The sequence below is a fragment of the Bombus affinis genome, chromosome 11 (genome assembly GCF_024516045.1).
Source record: "Bombus affinis isolate iyBomAffi1 chromosome 11, iyBomAffi1.2, whole genome shotgun sequence".
Lineage (NCBI taxonomy): Eukaryota > Metazoa > Arthropoda > Insecta > Hymenoptera > Apidae > Bombus > Bombus affinis.
Window position 1 is genome coordinate 2,047,423 of NC_066354.1, and position 18,485 is coordinate 2,065,907.

General features: G+C 39.2%; 1 protein-coding gene across 6 annotated transcripts in view; it reads left to right on the forward strand.

Annotated features, from left to right (window-relative positions):
- LOC126922340 (homeobox protein homothorax) overlaps positions 1 to 18,485 on the forward strand; it is a 500,699-nt gene that overhangs the window by 37,905 nt on the left and 444,309 nt on the right. The window lies entirely within an intron of this gene.

Genomic DNA, 18,485 nt, shown 5'->3' on the forward strand with positions numbered 1-18,485 from the left:
TGAGAGGACCTCTGTGAAGGGATCTGCCCTCGCACACGCGCTTTAAATAATACTCCCATTAGCATAAGCGAGAAATGAGCCAATGAGATGCTAATTGCCGCTCTCGCGTTTCGAGAATAATTATTACCACGAGGATACTTAACTCGCTCGGACGTTAGCCACCGGTTGACGACGTTCTCCATGTTGCTTCTTCGGAGGGGGAATCGATTCATGTGGAGCCACTTTTTACATGCGCCAATACTTGCACGATTTTGGATTTGCTTCGTTTCCGTCCGGATTGAAACATGGAACAACTACAATTTGGAGATTTTTGAATTTTTAGAAGCAGAAAATAGGAAATATGCTGAGAATGATTTAGTATTATTACGTTTTTACGTTATTACGTCTTATAAAAAAAAAAAAAACACGCCAATGACGTACACATATCTTTTTACTGCAATAAAAATAGTACCATACGATAGTTACGCTATCATCTATCTATATTTTTTTAGTAGTATTACTCAGTAGTATTATTTTCCGTACATTTCTTATGGCAATATTCATTAGTTGTTGGTTCTTTCATTGACATGAAAAATTATCACTGATCATAATATGAGAAATCCGGTTACGGGCAGTTAATGTCTGTTCTACCCTCTAATCCAAATATAATTTCAAATAGACCGGAGATATTAAAATGATCCAGTCGAGCTTGGTAGCTTCTCGCCTGTGTTTTGACTTATCGAATACATTTGACTTATCGACGATACATTGCACATAGTTTGAGAAGAATCTTAAATATTCGATTCCTATTTAACCGCTTTGGAACGACTACAGAATTTCAAACAATTTTCCTGCATCATTGAGACATCGCTACAAGAATATAAAATTCTGGTATAAACGAAACTTCTCTTTAATTTACTTTTCTTAAATTATCTTAAATACTTGTCTTAAATTTCAGCGTGTTGTAGTTCGTGTTATTATATCATTGAATTCATCGTCAAAAACGAATTCACCTCGAAAGGGGTAAAATACAAGAGCGAAATTATTGGAGGAGCTATATAAAATTCGTAATTGACGTTCGTTAAAAAGTGAAAGTCAAAGAACGAGTAATCCACGAACGAAGTCATTGGAACCTGAAAGTATATTGGCCGAGGATCGTCTTGTAATGAGAGGGCGACCTCGAATGGGTTAAAGTCGTTCGTTTCCGCGTGGAATTGGTGTCCTTCTAGTGCGCTCCAGACGGTTATCGACAACGAACTCGAAGAGGAAGAAGCTATAAATTCTCGGCGAGTCGTTATTTTCTTCCCATAGGAGGCATCAGAAATTGTACAGCGGTCGCAGGGCTGTTTTTACCGACGCGTTGCAAAATGGAGAAGTATCGTGGTATCTATAGGTCGGCCAACGTCTATCACGGGCAAGGTACACAAAGAAGCTAATTACGTGGCGGGAAATACGCGTATCGTTTGAATGGATGTTAGACGAAAAAATGAGACGAAGTGCAGCGTCAATGATTAATGGATAAATCGAGAGGATGTACGAGTGTAATAACACGTAGACAGAGGAAAACAAGAAGATTGACTAATCCTCACGACGCATATTTACTATGATAGTACAAAGAAAATATCGCGTGTTAATGAGAATCGAGGATCCAAGATATATAAATATAAACATCTATTTTCTTTCTCGTATCTCATCTGTCATATCAGAAATTACATTTTCCGTTTCTTTCTTGATGATTTTCATATCCGACGTTAAATTTCTTCGCAAGTTTTGGACCGTTTCCAATCCCACCATCTGTTCTATGAAACATTTCTCATTAGCTGGCCCGGTGTTTGTAACTGATATATCGAAAAACTGAAGTTTCGTTTTTTCATCGAGATAAACCATTTAATAAAATAACAGAAAGTGGAATTATTGCGTGAAATTGCAGAGATTGAGGAAACGAAAGTCGATTAACGAGGTGATCTCAAGCATGTAATAATCTGTGATGTTCGATTAATAAGAGGATGCGAAAGGTTCGTGCGAGTACTTACACGTCGTGGAATCGATGTGTGAAAAGAGGGCGCGTAATGGCGCGAAAAAGAAGGCGGCAGATTTTCAATTGGAATGCATTTAATATGCCTGGAATTATTCCTTGACATGTTGAACGAGAACCGATGATTTCCGGCAGGGATATTTTATTCATGCGCGCCCTGGCATACCGTCTATCAATTTGTTACACATAAATTTGTGTCGATCAAATATTTATTAATTGACCTCTCGTTCGCCGTGCCACTGTTAATATTACACGCGAAATACGCGATTTTTTCCTACGAGATATTCTCTTACCTGCACGTTGCCAAGATTCAATTCGATGCTGTATTTCTGGACGTTTACTTAGGAACGTTTGGCCTTACAAAATAAGAGAGTACAGTACGCACAGAGAAAAAGATCTCTTGAAAAAACGAGAATATCGAAGTTAGTGACTAGACGAAGTTTCTTCAAATGTATTAGCCATTCCTATGTTAATTAGTGGAAATTGTTGGTAATAGATTCGAATAACTTCCACGTTCGCAAGAATTCTTTCTTGCTTCGAAAACATGTACGAGGAATGATCAGTTCGACGTTGATTATTTATAAACTGTCTCGGAACCTGTCTGGAGTCTGAGCTCAATCTCTCGATATTTTCTTTATTACTTTTTTCACAAAATTGTAAATAAAATTAATCCTACATTTACAAATTCGACAATATTTCTTACACTTTTACGTTTCTAGAACTGCACCAAATCGTGCTCTATAAATCCTTCTCAAAGGAGAAGATCAAAAAAGGAAGGGTAAAACGATTAATTTGTTTATTTACCTCCCATTATCTACTTCTTCGGGTGTCGGAAGAAAGGGACACGGAAGAGAAGAAAGTTCAGGCGAGGAAACATTAGAAGCCTCTTTTTCATCGGCAAGTAAAACTATACCCTCTCGTTTTGTTTCGTATCTGCTCCATTTCCATGAATAAACTGCGCACGCTGGACACATCGGCGACGACGCGATGCTACGGTCGCAGGCGGTTGCAACCTTGCGTCGAAGCGAGCCCAATAAAAGCGACAAAACGCGCTCCTGCTCTTCGAGAGCCGGTACAAGAAGAGAAGCGGCATGGTAACGGTACCCGGGAAGCCAAGGATACCCGAAGCTGTGCCGCAAGGATCAGGAGAACGAAATCTTTCCGTCTCTTTTTCATCGGTCTCACGATCGCAAAGCGCGTGTGTCTCCTTCAAAACGGAATCATCACGAGTTTCTTCGCTTTTCATTCTCTCGATATCATTCACTTTGCACTTTATCCAACACTTAATGAATTTTATTGTAATTTGTGAATCGTGGATCAGGAGAAATTATATAATAGGAAAATCGTTGTATCGGTCGCTCGATCATCATGCGTAACACGTTTGTCGCCTTCATTGTGCAGTCATCGCGAAGTTTCTCGTTCGTTACTCTCTCACCATCCATTTTTCTTATTATTCAAGGATCTATTTCTATAAATTTCTGTGAATATAAATATTAAATGTAAATTATTATAAATGTAAACCTTTATAAAATGTTCCTAAATTTCATCAATCGAAGCTAACACTAAAAGTTGGGTCGATCGTCTGAACTCTAACACGCGTGTGTCGTCTTCGCCGTGGAATCGCCGCAAATTTCTTCGCTCTTCACTCCTTCGTTCCATCACACTTTTCACACTATCCAAAAATCAAGGAAAAAATTCATCATAAATTTCCCATAAATTTCACCAATCGAAATTAGGAAATGTTTCTTGCTTTTTATGTTATCGTATTTCTTCTCATGCTAGGTAAAGGGTTGATCGTTTCGAACGAACGATGATTTACATGGTCGATCGCGTGCCCGGATGCTTCCTCAGATCTAATGAGCGACGCTGGTAACGAGCTACGTGACAGAACGGTAGTTACACGGATCTCGAAGGTACGCGATGCGCAGCTTGTTATTCGAACCAGGTTCTGCGCGAATAATTGCCCGTCTTGGAGACAACGACGTTGGCCCTGGTTGCGTGTTTGATTATATGTATGATTGGAAAATCGAAATCGTTGGGTGGCTAACTCGTAGCACGTACACGGAATTTTCGTGTCTAAAGGCGATTTTGTCCCGAACGATGTAGAAGGTTGTTTATTGACTTTCTTATATATTCATGTGACAAACATAATTGAGTAATTGAATGACTCGTTTCTTGCTTTGCCAGTATCATTTTCTCAGATATCTATATTTACTCATTTTCTTTTTGTAGAAAATTCCATGAACTGTTTGGAAATCTTAACAAATGGCTGAATACTTGAGTAAATCATCTTACATTATTTGTTGACGTCATTTACATAGAAAATTTTTCTCGTTTTTGTACGCAAAAGTGTTAAGTATATACCGGAGAAATGTTTTCATTATTGAAATAGAAATGTATGAAATAGAAATGAAATAGAAATTGAATAAAGTAAACAATAAATTGCTTTCTAAGATTTACACTCTAAATATCAGTTAATTATCGCGATGATTTTTAGATTAAGCTTCGAATCTGCCGTAAATACTATGAATAAAAAACGAATGAAGACTCCACGTTGTTTCGAAGAGTTTCATGTCGATTTCGGGCAACTTTCGGAGCAGCTGGCTGCGCCGAAACTCTTTACGCCCACGCCACTGTCGTTCTGCCAGCGATGCACCGCTTCGTTCGTGCGTCGTCTGGTTTCTTTTGGAGGCCGGTTCGCGAATTAGAAATAAAAAGCTGTCCGCGAGCTCGTAGGAGGTGTGCCTCGTGGAGATTCTGTTGGACGAGTCAGGAGTTAAAGAAGCGTTCTCCAAGGGGTGGGGAGCAGAGAAGCATGTGTAAAGTATAACGTAACAGAGGAACTGGCGAACGCGCTGCCACGCTGGTGGTCCATTATACCGGTCTTCCTGGCGACGAGGACAGGGCACTTTCTCGCAACTTTGTGTGACGCAAGATGTGTCCCCGTCTAAATTATCGAAATATTTGCTCTCCGATGGCTGACAATTTTTGCCTGGAAACTTTGCACCATCTATCCGGCGGCGTGACTTTTCATCTGTCCCGTTATATTTTATTTATGCACATCGTTGGATACAAATCGGTGTAATGTATGTATAACGAATAGTGGAAAGCAGTCTAAAATGTACACGGTCATTTGTAGGTTTACGAATATGGCATGATAGTGGACGGAAGTTACTTTATAAAGCTACAAGATTTATTGGTTCATTCGTTCGCTCATTAATGGAGTGGCGCGCTAAACATGCAAACGCGAGAGGGAAAATAAAGTCGTAGAAAATTACAAACTCCCGATGGTATCGCGGAAACGCGGGTATTATTATGGAGAAGAGAAGCGTCGAGAAGCAACGGACAATTGAGACAACAGAGCGAACTGGCAAGATAAAGCGTAATAGCAGCTATTAGAGGACTTCCTATAAAACAATCTGATAGGTGGCTTAAAAAAAAAAAAAAAGAAAAAGAGGAAGAAAAAATACGAAGAGAGAAACTACGAAGCAAACAGTACAGATGACAGAAGCACTTTGCAAAGTCGTTTTAGCCATGCTTGCACTTATCACGAGTAACTTCAAACATGCTTTACATGTTATTAAACGAAACTGTGTGTTTTAATGATTTTTAAACGGTTAAGTAGCAATGAAACGGAAATGGCAACGATATCGAGGGAAATATCTGAATACAAAATTATTTCGCGCGGTTATATCGATTAAACTGCGGTTGATCGTGCACGAGACGGTTCGATAATGACCGATAAGCGGGAGCTGGCCGATTCTCCGTGTTTCTGCGTGAGTTGTTTACCTTGGCGCAGGTGACGTTGAAAAATAGGTTCACGAGGCACGATCGACGCCTGTTGCGAATCGCTGTGAAAAATGCGCCAGGAATTCCACGGCCTCGATCGCATGCAAATGGATGCGCTGACGCGTTTTTCTTTCGAGAACGACGCCAGGCACTGCTGCTCGTCGGGAGAGCTATACGTTCTCTGCAAATTTTATGAAGAATCTTACGTAACCTCATTTCCCTATGCAGAATTGTGCAAATGAGAAATTAATATGTTAGAGTTATAGAATTCTGTTCTACATAAAATTGTATGATTTTATTCTATCATGATGTTGCTTAATTCTACCATTCTATATTTCAATGAGTATAATTATTGTACAACGTAATAATGTAGCGTTTCAGAGTAATAAGAAATAATATATTGAAATTTTACATGTTCGCACTCGATATCGAATCAGGTACTTTTTTTGGAAAGAAATTTCTTTTCAGGGTATAGGATTTTTCACAAAATTTGACCCTGTTGAGGTCAAGTGACGAGACCTTGTTAGAACGTTAATAGCCTCGAAAATGTTTCGTAAAACACAGGTGGCGGTGGCACAGGAAGCCACGCGTGCTCGTTACACGTATTCTCGGTCGGTTATCGTAAATCAAGCGCCGATTAACGTAATTGCCGGCTCAGATCGGCGCTCGTTCCTCCCGCCCGTATCTCTATGGTCTAATCTGTACGAATGTAAAATTGAAAATTTGCGGAATCGACGAAAAAACGACGCCTAACGATGTTGTTTCCTGTTCGGCCGCCGAATAAATTTCTAGCCGGCCCTCTCGATTCTCTCTTTTTGTTCGTTTCGCCAAATATGGCGATACGTCGCGAAAGCAAGTGTCGTTCTATTATCGTTTAAAGCGGAAAGAAACGACAAACAGATGCTATATAAAACGCGCTAAGTTAATAATCACCGGGAGTTTCGACGATGTTCTAATAGCGTTACGTTTAAAAGATTTATCGTGGAAATGTTAACAATCGGGCTTTGAAAAGATATAAATTACTGATCTACTGGTAGGAAGATTTATATGCAGGGATATTTATCATTTCTATGAGCTATTCGTCTAACGTCAGTTAAATATTCAGCATTCGTATTCACGACGATTAAACGATCGCTTATTTCATTAGAATGAGAAATCTCGTAAATGATGTTCGTGATGCAATGATCTTAATACAATACACGACGGTACATATCGCGTTACATATTGTACCATAAAAGGTCATTGGATATTATCTATATGTTTCCTCTTTTTAAATGTATCAATTAAGAACAATTATAATTCAAGAATTAGTAACAATTGAAACATATGTGATGAAAAAAATGTAACTGACTGGTAACATTGTTGGCAACATGTTCGTCTTGATTCTGCTATGATTCTTGAGTCCTTGTGATAATTAACAACCGTTTCTTTAATTATGATCGTTTTAAGTTCTTCCATTAAACTTAAGAAATTGTCTTTAGCGATATCTCACGTGGATACTTTTCACGACACACAGGCCTGTTTCTAAAATCAATATCTATAAATGTCTGAGAAATTCGTTTGAAAACAATGACCAACGATTCCATTCCATCAAAAATTATTATTCGCCGGGAAAAGCGGCAAACCGAGTAAGTTTGAACGCAGAACTGGATGCGTGCAACCCTTGGCACAGTGTTCGCGGGCATAACGAAGAATACATATTGAGATGACAGTGCGTCCTGGCACGGGCCATCAAAACGGCGGACTACCGTCTTAATAGCCGGAGATTTATAGTCCCGACGAGTCGACGGGAACGTCACAGCCGAAGGAGTAAGAGAGGCAAGCCCAGCCTCGTCGTAACCTAATCCAGTCCATAGTCTCGAGCGCAGAAAGAACGACCGCGAGGTGTAGGTATATATAGGGACACGGCCAGGAAGAAACACGAGGAGATCCGTGGAGGACGGGGAAAGGTCTCTCTTGCCACCGCGAGAGAGCTGCAGCCAAAAGAGAAGAAAGCAGAAGAGACGGGAGAAAAAGGAAAAAAATGAAGGAAAGGGAAGAAAGAAGTTATCGCCTAGCCTGGGTGGTCCGCGAGGGAAGAAAGAAAGAGAAAAGGCCAAAGGACGATTCTTTGGGAAAAGGGAAGCGACCTATTCAAAAATACTAACCTCGAACGTCGAACTTTCGGATAATTGGAAGATTTTTGTTTCTGGAACATATCTAGGATCGAATTCCTTCGCAAACAATTCCCCAAATTTTATTTCCATCGAATCAAGGACGAATGAATCGACACATTGTCGACAGACTGGTTCAGAATGGAATTGACAGGGTGTATTTTCATCACGGTATGTTTATCGATGGCAAGTATCGCGCTGCTTAGCAATATTTAAACATTGTCGCGTCGAGTATGTTGGCCCATCGAACGTGCCGGAGGGTCATATATAAACCGTCCTTTGCTTGCACAACGTTCTCGACTACCGTGTACCGCAGCTTCTTCGACAGTTTCCTTCTGTATACACAGCCAGGGAAACGGAGTCCGTCGTTTTAGCCGAAAGTGCCTCGTCGGCCTCGAGGCGATCGTTTCCTCCATCGCTCCTGTTTCACGCCTCCTCTTACGTTCCTCTAAACGATTTCCTCAAACCCCGAAAACAAAGTCCTTCAAATTCCTTCTTAATTGCGTGTCAATGCTTCTGAAAGGAAATATGGAATAGAAAAACACTTTAAACGAAAATCGTCGAATATCGATTGATATTACATGATTCTTTCTATTTCGAAGATCTTCCTATTCCAATTTCCAGGTTTTTTCTGCGAAGCGTTAAATGTCAATAAATATCGACAAATATTAAACATATCTATAGATATTCGACGAATATCCATTGAAAATCTTTCTAATATTTGTAAATATACATTCACTGATGGAAGAATGTCATAATCTTTTGCAAAATAGGGCATTCCATTGTCGTAAACTCTCTTTTCCATTGATACCTTGCGGTATTCGTCGCGCAACATGAATAAACTCCTCGCCATGAGGAAACATTCTCAAAAACAGAAAAGATAAACAGAAAGGTAGAAGGAAGAAATGAGAAAATCGCGCAGGCAGAGAAGTAAACGGAGTAGACGAGGACAACGAGAAGACGGTTGGGGCAAATGGTCAATGAATAAGTTACACGCGAACGTGACAGTGGCCGGGATCGGTGGTTGGAAATTAATTACCAGGAAATAAGGGTGCGGCAGGGGGCGACGTCGGCGGTGGCAGGGCGTCGCGTGGTATTTTCGACGTCGGGCACACGAGGCACGACCGATAATGAAGCGGTCGCGAATCGGCCAAGTGTTGAGTCGAATCAACGTTTACATGTCGGAAGAAGACGAACGTATACGCGATAGAGACGAACGGAAGGAGAGAGGAGAAGCAGAACGAAGTGAAGAGAAGGAGGCTCGGCTCGTAAATCACTGGACATCGATAAGAGTCGTCACGGCGTTCGCGCGATGTCCCTCGTTAATAATTGATACAATTAACGACCATTCATTAGAGACGCCGCTCGTGCACGTATATAGATAGACGAAAGACGAAAGCAAAGGATTCGACAGCGGTGTGCGCCGTCACGTGATTCGCTTTGTCGTTAGCGCGTCTCGTGGTTGCGCTTCGAGATAACTGACTATCGGTTCTTCCTTATATTGAATGCTTAACAATGTTATCGGAATTGTTTGGTCTATGGATATTCTTGGACAGAATCGTTGTCGTCTATTTTTCTACGATAAACCGCTCGATAGTGTGTCAAGTTGCTGTATATGTTCTCCCCCCACGTTTCGTAAGGTACATCACCTTGTAAACTTTACAAGAATGGTATATTAAAATTATTCTTTTTTAGGTAATATTATTACAATATAATATATCATATTATTATATTATAGGTAATATGATATTAGGTATATTAAAATATTAATTCTTTATTAGATAATTATCAGATTGCGAATGTTTATGCAAATTTAGAGTTATGAATACAACGGAAGAAACAAATCGTTCGTAGAAATATGTATTTATTGGTCTATTTGGTAAGATATGAAAAGTTTGTTAGAAGATAGTATTTTATTACTTGAAATTACACCGTCGTACCTGTTAAGATCTTGTCGGTTACGCTACGCTACGAAAAATAATTTGTCTACTAGCTCGAACAAGAATAACATTGTGTAATCGCTTGTAATAGTTTTTAGATAAAGGTAGTATAACCATATGGATCATTTAATTACTGATAGTAATACTCATTATCTTCTGATGAGATCGATATTCGTATTATGGATTTAGCGTACACGTTATAGGACGGTATGTGAAATCTACTCGTTTATACATGTAATCGTTTTAAATTAACAGCGGTGGTCTTTCTATCAGTTTCAAAGAATCTTTTTTTTTATCAGTTCTGTAACTCAGAAATTAAACAGCCCCGAGATAAAGAACTTTTATAATAACTAAGTAGTTTCGTCTGGTTTAAAAAGCTAATACACAAATTAAACAAAATTAATCTTATCACGATATAATATTTTACGATCGTTGGACTAATAATATAAAACAAACCTACTGTAACTCGTTCTGTCTATAACTTTCCAGTTAAATTACATGTTATCATCTCTATCTTGGGATTCTTTAATTATGGTCAACAACATCTAATGACAAAATCCGCAATCACTTAGTTGCCAACCTAATTGTAAATTACAGATTAGATTAACAAGGTACTTGCAAACTGATAAAAACACTCTCGACATTAATGTATGCAGTTTGCATAGTATTCTAATCAGTAATTAGATGCTTTCAATTTGTACTCTTTGTTAATAGAAATTGATCAAAATGCCCGAATACTTATAAATTATAGTAGTATTATAAGTTATAATAATAGCCATCGGTATTGGCGATATTCTTTCTCAATACATCACGATCGATTGATACGTTGAAAAGAATCAGACGAATAGGGATCGAGGAACTCTTCATCGATTCGCTGACGTAGAATCGCGGCGCAATTCAATTAGCAACGGCCGGTGACTCGTTTATCGGTTACAATTATTAAATCATCGAGGCTCGTTCCGGTGGTCGCGCGGCGACGACGCGACAGGAGGAGGCCGCGCGGCGAGCGTAATTTATTTCGCTTCTTTCGCCTCGCGCGCCGCTTATCCATATTTCTATTTAGTATCACAACGGACCGCGCCGCGTCAACCGCGAGATTTACGACGTCGTAGATCCTCTCGACCAGTTGGAAATTCCGTTGAATATCGGCCGTTGAAGCACAGAGCCTGACCTTCCCTTTTCCACCTTTCGTCGTCGTACAAAGTCCTTGGCTCTTCTTCCGCTTCCGTCAGTCAACTCCTTACATGTTGTTAGAATTCATTGGTTTTTTTTCTATTAACATGTAGTCGTTTCTAATTTTCTATTAGAAATTTCATAAATTCATTGTGACTTGAAGAAAATATAGGTTCGATATACTTTGACGGAAGTTTTATTGCTTTACTAATTTTATAATTGTTTTATAGACTTATTATAAAGTTATCTTTGGAAGATATTTTATAGATTTACTTTTAAGAATTGCAACGATTTTTTACAAAAAATATGAACGAAGATTTGTTTCTTGCATTGCGTTGCGTATTTGTTTATATAGATACCATCCATTTTGATCTTTTTGGTTGCAAATTCCATAGTTGTCGATAGTTCTAATGTTAATGTTGCAATAGTAAAATGCGTAATATAGAAATATATAATGTCTTAAGTCATATTAGTGGTATATATAATTCCATTATAGTTACAATACTAAATCCGCAAAAATATATCGACCTTAATTTCAGTTCCATTTCGTGAGATTTGAAATGATTAAGTAGAAACTGCAATTATTATTTTGTATCATCGATGTTACAACAATGTATAGCGAGTACTTATACTTCTGAATGATATCCTAACACGTACCATTAATTAGCTACTTCAACTCGATAACGAGCTATCTCATCGTTTCTCACAGCTACTCCATGAATCGACTTTATTCATATGCAACGCAACTTTATAAATTCTTTTGGTGTCTCTTTCTTTTATAATTGGCGTTGGTGTCGTCCGTCTGGCTCGTTTCTGGCTTTTTCTCTTCCTAAACGAGGATCAATTAATACGAGGACGACTTGGCGAGCGACTTGGTATGATCGAAACTGAGCAGGCAGACGAGAAATCGCGCGGTTTATAGGTGTCGAGGATGACGGGGTTCATTGGCGCAGATTAATGGGCGTCGTTGTCGCGTTAGCTAATTTGCGGCTTGGTCTCAAGATGGCTTTTAATTAGATTGCTACATAGTGCCAGTAATTCGAAGCTTTCTTGTCTTGCTGTTTTCCTTTTCTTATTTCCGTATAATCAGAAATAATCAATTCTTACGTTCTTAATATATTACTTGAAATATTATGCATATTTTATGTGGAATGAAAAGTTTGGATGTATTAGTTTGGAGATGTAGAATTCTAACAAATGTAGTATTACAGCCAATCCTCAATTATTTCAAGCGGCGTGTCTAATTCTGAAGTCTCGCGATCCGTCTCGTTCTCTTTAATTCGGGCAAATTAGTTGGCATTGAAGGAGTACACTGGCCGCCAAAAGTTGCCGAACACGACGCAATCGACGCGGAAACGAGCTCTCCGCTTACCAAAAACATATTCCTATCTATTTTCACGTATTAAATCAATCGACAGTGTATGGTAATTATCAAAGGTAAAATCTTCGTCAGACGCAGAAACGTGTCTTATAAATCATCAGCAGATACGACTTACATCAAAGGAAGCATGAAAATTCTCAGAACATTGAATACCACGTTTATTCTCCTACATTTCATACAACTGTACTTATATCATATTACAGAGTTGTATATTCTGACTATAAAAATAATTCAAATAGAATTTAAATGTTCGATGCACTAAATCAAAAGTGTATAGATCTATTGGCTACTGAATAGTCTCCGTCTTTCAATTGTCAGAGATCTCATACACAATAGGACTAATACTACTACTGAAATTCTACGAGCTATTAGTATCAATACAGCCTCTTGCATAACGATAACAAGTTTAGTAACGAAGCGAATGAAACTCCAGAAATAAATTTTACGAGCTACAAGTCACCAGATAATCCTATTTGACTCAAATTTGTAAAGTTGTGTGAAACACAGAATACGCACATAACTTATCACTTCACCAATACATACTATTTAAGCAAATGACTATGCAAGAGGATTCAGGAAATGTGAACAATGAAAAATTAGTATCTTTCAAAAGCAATCGAAATGAAAACGAGTGACGACTGCACTAACCCATTATAGTACACTCGCGAATAAAATTTCTTCGAAAACCTGACATTCATTTGTCATGTATATCTCGCATCGCAGCTTTTCCACAACATTATCGCGTCATAAATTTCCCACCAATGCTTAAAACATATCAAAAATACAACACATACATCACGTTTCGTCGCGAAGGCTTCGTTTAGTGGAATGAAGAAGGACAAGGATGTACAAAAACAGTGGAAATCAGCGTGCATGAATCGCTGGGCCTCGACACGGCGCTCATTTACGCGCGTACGCGTCTCGTATCTTGGGCATGCATCAAATACGCTTGCGTATACACGGCAGCGTGTGCGTCGAACGCCGCCGGAAAACGTGCAAGAGCGAAGAGGATCGAGAGGCGTTTCGAGCAAGCAGCGAGCGTAGGGCGGAGGCCGCATCATCGGGCGTCGCTTCCGACTGTTTCGTCCCTGTCTGCTTATAAATAACACCATCTCCTCGTTTCTTCGCGCATTTCGCAGTTTTTCTCGTCCTCCTCTTCCGATTCTCCTCCAGGCCCTCTTCATCCTTACAGCATGCTGCTGCAAGGCTAATTAATATCACGTGATGAGCGATCGTGGCAAAACCTCGCCGCCGAGATCGTGAGGGAAGAATGCACATCGAGAATGGCATAACGGGACGGAGGCGGTTAACACTCGTGAATTACGATGACTCGATCATTTGCGATCTATGCTTCTTGCGTATTGCGTGTCCGTTGTCTTGCTCGGTAGTATCTTTGCGATTTTGTTCTTTGAAGTAGAAATGGAGAAATGATGAATCGACGAAATGGAAATAGAGGAACGAGAAATTCTAATTATGTTATATTATGCAATTGTATAATATAATGTAACTGTAATTGATACATAAAATAATATAACTGTAGTTGATTACGATTGGGATTGAAAAGGATGGATTCACTTGTTTTTATTGTTGTTCGTTTATTGGAAGTTTATGGGAGATTTGAACTATGGAATTGATAGAAAATATGAAAATTTCACTATGTAATGAGAAGTATAAAATCTTAAACACAAGAAGAAATAAGATAAGTTAGGTATATTTTGTAGAATAAAAGTTATGGATACACATAAATGGTTGTAACACATACATGAAACATATATGAGATAAAGATAATTGCAAACGTTTTTTCTCGAAATATTAAAATATACTGCATAGAATATTAATCGTTTCAAGATCAAATGTCTCTTAAGTTGTGGCTAGAAATTTATTGTTATTAATTGCTGGCGATAGAAACATATTTTTCCTTTTTTATTTTTTCGCGAGGATGACATAGTACACTAAAATTAAAAGCTGTTTTATCAAGCACAAACTCAATTATCAACTAATTAATTATTGACAATTTAAAACGTAATATTGTTTATACTCAACGTGTTAAACGTGAAAATGTTAGAAAACGTATTCTCTTATTCCATTTAGAGCCCAAGTCATAAACGATCGAATTACAGTGAGCCAAAAGTGATATGCAGTCTATAAGAGCATAGAGAAGATATTGTGCTTCCAGAGGAAGTTCAAGAAAACTTCGATGCATCTGGCATTCGTTTCGATAATTCTCGAATTCATACACGGGATCATCGTACATATATACGTTACACATATTTGCGATGGCGTTCGATCGAGGCGAGAGAAACGCGCGAGAACATCGAGCTGGCCGGAGCAGATAACGAAACGTGCGGCGAGGAACGAGGCAGCGGGTGCTGCTTTCGCTGGTCGAGAAGCAACAAAACCGCAGCTCGGATATAGAGGACACATTGTGCGCGCGCGGACAGAGAGCGGAGGAACGCGTCGCAGCGAATCGACTGCTCGCCTCGCACCATCTCGTCAACTCGAGCACTCGCAGCCCCTGCGAGTGTTGCGCGTCCGTTCGTTACCACCGCGATACCATCTTCTCTTTTTCTCTCGAAGCGCATTCTGCTTGCTGCGGCGTGCCTGCGCGTCTTTTTTCACCTCGCCTTCTTCGACGCCCTTCGCTTGTTCCTCGTCGACGAACGTACAGTCGTTGCAAACCGTTTGAGATTCGATTCTCGATCACAGATTTTCCTTCCTCTCGCGATTTTCTTCTTCATTCAACTAGTGATGGCAAATTAAGGAATTACGTTGATTTAAAAATTCTGTTGCGTGTCCGTAATAATGTGAGGTGGATAGAAGGGATGAGGTATGCGATGTGAGTTTACTAGGCAGAATATGAAATGCGCTAATTTAGTAGAGAAAGTAGAGATATATGGAGCCGAAATATTGCGACTTTCTTGTTTATATTAATCAGATATGTGGCTAGAAATTACCGTGTTTATTGAAATCTATAATCTTTGTTGCATAGTAGGACGAAACTTGTACCTACGAAATAATTATTCTTTCTGTTTGTCTACTGTTTAAGCTGCTCAAAAGCGATACTAATCAATTGCATAAGTTAAAAAGTGGAGGAAAATGATGCTTTTTAATCATTTTCTCCAATTCAATTTTTAACCATTATTTCATCAAAAAAGTAATAACTCATACGTTTGTTAAAAAGAGATAGCGTGACGTGAATTTTACCTCACACCTATTAATACACGATAGATTTTAGCGCATGCTAAACATTTGACAGATGCTACGAAAATTACTAAACCTTCATAGATAAAATACATCAAAAAAGATTTTAAACGATAAAAAACTCCTCATCGTCTATTATCATGTACAATCTGCTTGCATCTTGATAAGCAAAAGCTTAGAGCGCGACAAAATCCAGTCGCGACGATATTCTAATAACGGTTTACTACGTTCGAACATGCATCAATTAACCCTTCATTTCCAATTACGTGGCTCGGTAATTGCGAATAACGAGCGCCTCGATGATCATCGGTTTTCCCTCGCTTGGTTTACTCTCCTTCGACGGGGAAGAAAACAAGAGATAGTAAACGCGAACAAGACACTAAGATCATGCATTTAATTATGTCGATCCGATCTACTGTGATTCTTGCTTTAACGCGCCGTTTTAGCGAACTGGACCTCGATTTTATAACCCAATGCGCTGGTTCGGTGTGATATTTACGGGACTCGTAACCGTGGCCACTTTTCACTTCGTTATCCGACTGTCGGCATCCAATCGGAGGTTCTTTATTATTCGACGAATCGGTGTTATCGCATCGAGAGACGTGTTGACGACGTCCTTTCATTGTGGCCTCTTCTTCTTTATTATCTCGCAGAAAGGCCCCGATACGAGGCTCTCATCACGGAAGTTAGTAAAGTGTGCTACCTCCATTATAAAAATTCCTTCGTGTCCCGCGCCAAATTTTTGTTTTACTTTCGCTCGGGAATCTCATGGAGAAAGCTTTCATTTCTAAAACGCTTAAACTTATTTCCATTAGCATTTATTCTCGTTATATAGAGATAGAACTTGTATTAGGGTGGTTATCTTTCTTCAAGCTCCGCGAGGATTTCCACAAATAAATTAGATAACCAGATTAGTAGGAAATAGTAAATTATATAAATAAATGTAGGGTATTATTTTATATCTCATCTAGAACACTTCTGTGAAATTTCGAAAAAAATTAATTATTTCATTATATGAGTCAATATTACTGACCGGCTAGAATCTTCTCTATTATATTGAATGAGGCCAACTTCTGCATAAAAGTACGTGTATATATTGCTCACAATAATTAGTGGATTATTTAGACATTCGTTACATTCGTACATTTCTTTTTCTCTTTCACAACTGTTTTAAATACCGCCTTTAACGCAATGTAATAACGTATTACTCAAGTTTACAGAATTTCCTCTTTTCCTTTGTTCATTTAGTTGATACGATAAAATCATCCATGCTAACAATTCCTTAATTATATCGACTAGTATATAATTTCTCCATACTAATCTCCTTTTCTAAACTCTATATCGTTCCCACAAAACAACATCTATTACCAATCTTCCGCTTTCGGAAGATTCATATCAAAACGAGCTCTCTCCGATACAATAATTTCTCCAAACCGCCTTCCTTTCGGCACCTCTTTCAAAAACCTTCACCTACGACTACAAAGACTCTCCTCGAGGTTGACCACTTCCACTCCATTAAAAGCTAATTGCGGATTGTCGGTATCGCGAGGACTCGCATCGGCAGGCACACGTGCGTCCTGTGGATCTCGTTGATCGGTGGCGGTACCGAAAGGGCCGGTAGGAAGAAGGTGGAGACGAAGGTGCGTTGAGAAGGATGGCGAAGAAGAAGGAGGTAAGGTAGCTCTCGAAGCAGTCACTATCTGAGGGAGCACTCATCGCGGTCGCTTCGTTATCGGCCACGCGGAATCATAATGGGCCATAATTGCATAAATATAATGTTAATTAACAATTAAGATTGCCGCTTTGCCTAATTGAATCGCCGCTCCTGCTAGCTGAGCGGAGAAGAGGGAGGACACCCCGTTTCCTCGTTCGATCGGTCGCCAAGTGGTCGGTAAAAGAGGGACAGGAGGGGACGTGGATCCGGAGAGGGCTTCGAGGTGGCTTTAAACGTAACGCCGTATCGGAAAATTATGCCGATGGTCGTAGCTCGAGTATGCACAATGCACACATTCGATACGAAACGCCCTCGGAGAAGCGTGACCGTGTGTTGCTTTAGAAAAACGCGTATTTATATATACATGGCCGATGCCGATTCGAAGAAATAAAGAAGGAAGAGTGGAAGGTTAGTCGGAGAAGAAACTGCCCGCGATGAGCACAGTCCATTCGCGCGGACCTGATAGCGAAGGCACGACGACGATCGGGCAACGTGAAATCGTGCCGAGAGAAAATTACGAGATATCGTTATTTTTAGCAATTATCCAGAGTAAGAGGGAGGAAAAGGAGAAAAAGGAGAAGGGGGAAGAAGTAAGCCGGCCAGTATTAAGGCGTCCAAATATATATATATATGTTACCTTTTATTGATAAGCTGCGACAAGTTCTAAGAGTTAAACACGTATTTAGTTAGTTACGCGTAAATATTTAAATATCGTAAATATTTATTAACGGAGAACATGATAAATACATATTTTAGCACATTAAATACAAACAAGACGTGACGAACGAAGCAGATGGAAGACAAAGGCAAAAAGATAAGAGGAAGAATAATAATTGATAAACCTAGTTATTACAAGTAATAACTGTTGACTCACTAAGTTCAAGACTATTATAGAGTCATGAAAAATATCGATTTCGTCATCGAGTTTGTTGACCGATATACACATTCGGTTAATAGAATTAAATTTATCGAAAGGGATACGGTGCTATTATATAAAAAGAGTAAATAGGAATTAAAAGCTAGATGTGATGCGGATAAAGTAACAGATTTATCGCAAAGTAGGTAGAAAATAAAAGTAATGGGAAAAATTGAATTCGTATTAAATATCAGCAAGTATCTT